Here is a 7,558-nt window from a genome sequence, read left to right as displayed (position 1 = left end):
GACAAATTAAAGAAAAAGTATATTCAAAAGATGGCAAAGAAGAACGGATAATCTATTATGAGAATGGAAAAATTAACTTTAAATTTTATTCAAAAGATGGCAAAGAAGATGGAGAATATATAGAATATTATGAGAGTGGACAAATTAAATACAAAACAAATTTTAAAGATGGCAAAGCACAAGGAGAATATATACAGTATTATAAGAATGGAAAAATTCAATACAAAGGATATTTTAAAGATGGCTTTCCTCAAGGTTAAATACTAATAAATATACAGGGTATTTATTTATTTAAAAGTTTATAGGAAAATAGTTTTTTAGATTGTTAGGGGATATTTTACTTTATTAAAAATAGCCTTCTATCTGCTCGTCTGTTAATAATACCTTTATTTTATTGCCTTTTATCGTTTTTTGTTTTCCTTTATTTATCACTTTACTTTCCGATACAAAAAGTAAAGTAAATCGCTGTAGCCCAATAAAATAAATGGTTTTGGTGTTTATGGATACCAAAAAAAAGTCAAATTAGCAGCAATATTGAGTAAAAGCACTAATAACTGAATATAAAAAAAAGCCCCTTAAAAGAGGCTAATTTGGTGTTTTTTTGGTTTGCTATTGGTGTTTTTGTAGTTTGGTATTTTACTCATCAAATTCCAATTCAAAATAACTATCCCCTTTATTTAGATAAATAGTACTTTCATTTTGTCCTATATCAATCTTTTTATTTTTTATCATTTCATTTACCCTTGTATCATTTGCAATACTCATCTTTAAAAGTGTATCTGTACTAATATTACTTAAATCCCTATTTAGTAACTCATTATTAATTTTATTAGATAGTTGCAAATAAGTTTTTACTTTATTGGTAAAATCAAATTGATAGGTTTTTATAATGGTATTTATTTTAAATGCTTTACCCTCATTTATTGCATTTCTTACTAATTCTTTTTTATTCCAGTCTATTAAAGTTTGTTTGGTGGTTTTTAATGTTATAGCTATCTCATCAAAACTTTTACCCCCTATTCTTAATTCAATAAATGCCTCAATGTTTTTATCTAATTTGGTGTTATAATTTTCTTTCATATTTTTTTTATTAATTGATAATTTTTGTCAATGGTTACAACTTACTATTAGCACTTACCTATAATATTCTTTCACTTGCATTATTTTTTTATCCAGTTCTTCTATTAAACTTTTGTCTTTATAGGGCTTATGGGTAGAACAAATTTTTTTAATATTAGCTTTTAGTCTGCTGTAATATTCCTTATGTTTAAATTGGTTTTGGGCTTTTAAATCTTCTATACTCCCAAGTATTTCATTCATACCTAAATCGTTTATTTTCATTAATGCTAATTGCACTATAAAATCATTTGGTTTTTTTATTGTGTCTTTATTCATTTGACTTACTATTGAATTATTTTTATTTATGTTTTTATACTCATTTATCCAGCGTTCTACCATTTGTATATAAAAAGCCTCATTAAACAAATTAAAGGCTTGTATTTGGCTTACATTAAATTGTTTAGGTAATCGGCTTGTATATCTTAACTCATATCTTAAAATGTTCTCATTTGCCATAATAGAGGGTATTATTTGCCCTTTAGCTTTGCCCTCATCTATTTTATTGTAAAACATTTTAGTTCTTAAGGTGTTTTGGTAATAAATGCTTTTATCTTGTGTTAATCTTTTATAGTGGTGGCAATTTCCTAATAAACTATAAAAACTTTGTGGCTTTTGACTTACTATAATATTTTCTGCAAAATCTATTCTTGTAACATTGGCTTGTAATATGGGTAAATTCATAGTTTCCTCTATTTGTTCTATTGCTCTTTGTGTATCTTGCCTTGTAAGGGTTTTAAAATTATTTTTTAAATAACTTTTACAAATACTGCCTTTTAAACTTATTCCAGCATTCCCAATACTTGCATTCATTCCTAAAATATTACCAGTAAAATAACCCTCTCCAGTATCTTTTTTATAGGTTTCTTTAGCATTGGTTAAAAGGGTAGGTATTCTTTGCAAATACCCACTTTCTTTTATCCTTTCATTTGGTAACCATAAACTTAATGTATCATACATAATTGATAGAATTTGTCAATGGCAACAGCTTACTATTAGCACTATCAAAATTTAAGTACTCAAAAAAGGGCTTTGCCTCTATTCTTAATTTTTGTATTTCAGTTTTTAAGTCGCCTTTTATTAAATTCTGGTAGTATTGGTTTATTGAGTTTTTACCATCTTGAATAATTAATACTTCTATTTCTGTATAATCGGTATTGATTAGAAATAAATAACCATCGTTTCTAAATTCATACAAAGGGTTTTTAGTTCTATTGCTTAAATGTAGTTTGCCATTTGGGTAGCCATAAGCATAACAAGGAAAGTTTAATTTTTCAATGTAAATACTACTAAAATTTAAACTATTATTGTTTAAATTCCATTCAGATACTTTTTTATTATTTACCTTTATAATATCTGTACAAGGTGTTTTATAAAAGAATAATTGCCCTTTTTTGTTGACAAAATTTGTTAATCCTTTGTAGTTTCCAGCAAATAGAATACAATCTAATCGGGTATTACTTTTAATCTTGTTTGCCTCTTTTGTTTCAGTTGGCAGGGTTACCAGCTTGTAATATCCTACTACCATTTTGCACCTCCATTTTTAAGGGTTACAAAAGTTGAGGCTTTACCTTCTATTTCTTTGCTTGTGCCTACTCTGTTTTGTTTTAGCCAGTTTATAATTTCTATCCTATCAAAGAAATTAATTTTTCCAAAAGGTTTATAGAATGGTATACCTCCATTACTGCATAACTTATAAATATGGCTTTTAGATAGCCCTGTATAATTGCTTACTTCATTTAGTGTAAGTACTTCCTTGTTCTCTAAGTTCATATTAAATTTTTTTAAAAATTAAAAAATTGATTTTGCAAAATCTTGTGTGTTTGTTAACAAGTGCAAATATGAATAGAGTAAAGGAGGTAAAGAATATATAGGACTTTACTATAAACTGCTATAAACTACTATAAACTATTTTTAGTGTCGCTTACTATTTTTTTAATTATAGTGGAATTGTGTTTGGGCTTAGCAGTTTTGGTATTGGCTAAACCATCTTTATTTTGGTGTATATTCTTTATTTTACCTTCTTTGTTTTCAAAATCTATTTTATTGATAAGTGTAAATGTAAATAGAGTAAGGGAGGTAAAACACTACTAAAAACTAATTTAGTAGTACTGCAGTAGTGGTTTTTGCCTTATTTTTAAAGTTGTAGGGTATGTTGTATGAACAGAAAGCGGTAATTTATATAAGAAGTAATTATAATAAGATATTTTATTATAATAAGATTTTTCATTATGTTTGTTTCCTAATAATATATGTATATTATATACAAAAATTACTTCTTTATATATTTTGATATAAAAATAGATTACTATAAAATGAAAACAAGCAAAATAGTAGAACTTGCTAATATGTTACCAATAAAGCAACAACAAGCTATTTTACAAATTATTGATATTAAAACAGAAAATGATATGGAAAAAATAATTGCAGAAATGAAACAAATTGAAAAAAAATCAGAACATAAATTCAATAGTTTTAAAAATGAAATTAAAATTCTTTACTGGGTTATTAGTATAGCTACTTTAATTATTTCTTTGGTTATTGCTTTTAAGTAATTTATTTTTTGTTTAAAATTACTTATGAATATCATACCCTTCTATATAAAGAACTTTTGCAGATATTCCAGGTAAGACAACTTGTTTATAGAAAAATAGTTTTTAAATAGATAAAAATTAAAAAATTGACTTTATTAAACCTTGTGTTTGTTATAAAAGCACAAATGGTAAATAGAGTAATAGAGGTAAAGAATATATAGGGCTTTACTATAAAATACTATAAACTATTTTTATTGTCATTACTATTTTTAGTGTCGCTTACTATTTTTTTAATTATAGTGGAATTGTGTTTGGGCTTAGCAGTTTTGGTATTGGTTAAACCATCTTTACTTTGGTGTATATTCTTTATTTTACCTTCTTTGTTTTCAAAATAGGTAGCTATTGAATTCCAAAGATTAGGGTTGTTGCTTTTCTTTAAAAGGTCTTCCTCTATTAATCTTTGAAATAAATAAATGATTTGTCTTGTGGATAAATTTAATTTAATAGGTTTTGTTTGTTCTGCTGGTGGCTGGTTTGGTGTGTTATTGGATAAATTTTGTGTTTGAGTATTTTCTTTATTTGGGTCAAGAAAATTTACTGCATTATGTATCAATTCTAAATCTTTATGATTATCAAAAAAATTAAATAACCCTTTGTTCTCATCGGTATCATATTGCTTTATCTCCTCATAAATTAATTTTAATATCGTTCTTGTTTTACTTTTAAAAGTTGCACTAATACCACCACCCCATTTTATTATGCACCCTTTTAAAATTATTTTTTCCTTATCGCCTATTGGTATTTTATTTAATTGTTCAATATAAGCAAATGGTGTATCTGAAAACAACTTTATTTGTTCATATTGATAATAGATTATATTTACAAATTGTAAGGTATCAATATTTAATTTTAATAAATCTATTATTTTAAATATTTCAAATATGCCATCAGAATTAGATACATTATCTATATTATAATACCAATCCCTATTATAATCATACTTATATAGTAATTTGTTATTCGTTTTATTTTTTTTCATATTAGATATTTTAATTTTATATTAAATATTTTATTTATACTTCTGTTTTCACTATCGGTTTTACTATTAGTTTCACTATCACTTTTACTTGTTATTCGGGTAGCCTTTCTCATAGCCTTTATTAATTTACACTTCCGTTTATACTTCCGTTTTCACTTCCGTTTATACTATCTATTTGGATAGCCTTTATTGTATATTCTGTATTTTTGCCTCTTATTTCAATTTTACTTTTAATTAAATTTAATTCCATTATTTATAAATTTATATCGGGTATTTTATTCATTCCTTCTTTTATTTTCTCATCTACTATTTTAGCATAAATTTGAGTGGTTTTAAGTTCACTATGCCCTAACATTTTGGAGAGGGTATATATTTCAGTACCTAAAGTAAGTTGCAATACTGCAAAGGTATGCCTTGCACAATGAAAGGTAATTTGTTTGGTAATACCAGCCTTTAATAACCATTGGAGTAAAGCAACATTCATATAAGAACTATACTTTAAATCTATAAATACCTTCTCATTTGCTTTGCCTTGCTCTAACATCAATGCCCTTGCTTGTTGGCTAATATCTAAATATTGTAAGCCTTTAGTTTTTTGCTGTTTAAAATGTAGCCTCCAGCCATCTTTAACATCTTGTACATCTTGCCATAATAAATTATAACAATCGCTCCATCTTAACCCAGTAAGGCAACTAAATAAAAATACTCTTCTTAAAACATCATATCTACAAGGAGTTTGTGCTAATTTTTTAACCTCTTCTAAAGTTAAATACTCCCTTTCATTATCTTGGTATTTAAAATTTTCAGTTCCTACTGCTGGGTTTATATAAATTATTTTTTCTCTTACCGCCTCATTTAAACTTGCTTTAAACTTTGTATAATAAGAGGCTTTACTATTGTTTGTAAGAGGGTTGCCATCTTTCTTTTTAGCCTTATTAAGGTGTTCTTTAAATCTTTCAATAAATTGTGTGTCAATATTATTAAAAGTTACATTTTGCCCAGCAAAAGCCTTTAAATGTAAAAGAGTGCTACACCAATTACCATAATTACCCTTAGTTTCTTTTTTATCTACAAGGGCTGTAAAATATTCAATAAAATTAGTTTGCTTTTTAAATTCATTGGTAAACCCATAAATACCATTTTGTATTTCTAACTCCTTTTTTGCTTTTATGCTTTCAGCCAGTTGTTTAGTTGTTTTGTTTTTTTGTTTGTCAATAGGGTTATTTGGTTTATCTATTAAATATAAATTCAAAGCCTCATATTTTCTAATTCGTTTTATTTTACCAGCAGAGGTTTTAATAGTGCCTTTGTAAATTTCTAAATAAAGGGAGGTAGTGCCTTTTTTAGTTTGTTTTCTCTGTCTTAAAAAGATTTTCATAAATCAATATTTATTAAAATATTAAAAAAAGGCAAAAATTGCTGCTAGATTTTTGGCTGTAACCCTTTGTGGTATTGAGTTTCAATTTTTTTTTTGCTCAAAAATTGCTGCTAATTGTTGCTACACCAAAAAAAAAGTCAAATTAGCAGCAAATATACAACAAATAACAGCAACTAAAAACAAATTAATGTAACATTGGAAAGTAAATTTAAAATGTTGAAACCCTTATTTTACTTGCCTTTATTATGCTTTTTAGTGTCGTTATTTGTCGGTGCTAAAAAGCCATTTACTTTCCGATACAAAATTTACTAAAAATATAATCCAAAATATTTTCGTTAGTTACTTCTCCTGTAAGTTCGCCGATATGGTAAAGGCAGTGTTTTATTTCTACGCTTAATAAATCTCCCGAAAGATTATTTTTTAAGCCTTTTTCTATAAGGGTTAAATTTTCTTGTATTTTTTTTATTGCCGCTAAATGTCTATTATTTGTAATAGTAATATTTTCTTTTTGTTGCTGTTTTTGTGCTGTAAAATGGCTATAGATATGTTCCAAAATTTTATCTATGCCAGAATGTTCTTTTGCTATTATGGGGAAATAATTTTTTATAGCGTTTAATTTCACCTCTAAGAGAATATTCTCTAGAGTATCTATTTTATTTGCTATTAATAAATAGTTGTAGTTTTTATTTTTAAAATAATCTTCTTGTTCAATTAATTCACAAAGGCTTATTTCTTTGGCATCAAAAAGATATAAAATCATATCTGCTTGTTCCATTTTTTTATAAGCCTTTTCTATTCCGATAAGTTCTATTTCGTCGTTACTTTTTCTTATTCCTGCGGTATCTATAAATCTAAAAGTAATGCCTTTGTATTGAATGGTTTCTTCTATACTATCTCTTGTAGTTCCAGCAATAGGGCTTACGATGGCTCTTTCTTCTTGTAATAAAGCGTTTAATAAAGTAGATTTTCCAGCATTAGGTTTCCCTATAATAGCAATGTTAATACCATTTTTAATAACATTACCCCATTCGAAAGAATTTTCTAAAAAGTTTAGTTCTTGTTGTATCGTTTGTATAATAGTTAGAAATTTTGTTCTATCGGCAAAGGCAACATCTTCTTCTGCGAAATCTAGTTCTAATTCTATAAGAGCGGAAAATTCTATTAATTTTTCTTTTAATGCTTTGAGTTTTTTTGAAAAGCCTCCTCGCATATTTTGCAGCGAACTTTTGTGCATAGCAGCATTTTCCGAATGAATTAAATCGGCTACGGCTTCTGCTTGTGTTAGGTCTAATTTGCCGTTAAAAAACGCTCTTTGGGTAAACTCTCCAGCTTTTGCTAATCGTGCTCCTGTAGCGATACAAATTTTTATAATTTGTTGGATAATATATGGCGATCCGTGGCAAGAAATTTCTATACTATTTTCTCCTGTATAAGAAAATGGAGCTTTAAAAATGCTTATCATTACTTCGTCTATCGTTTCGTTATTATAAA

Source organism: Rhinoderma darwinii, unplaced genomic scaffold (assembly GCF_050947455.1).
Source record: "Rhinoderma darwinii isolate aRhiDar2 unplaced genomic scaffold, aRhiDar2.hap1 Scaffold_4096, whole genome shotgun sequence".
NCBI classification, from domain to species: domain Eukaryota; kingdom Metazoa; phylum Chordata; class Amphibia; order Anura; family Rhinodermatidae; genus Rhinoderma; species Rhinoderma darwinii.
The sequence above is the reverse complement of the archived record's forward strand: the minus strand, read 5'-3'. Positions refer to the sequence as shown.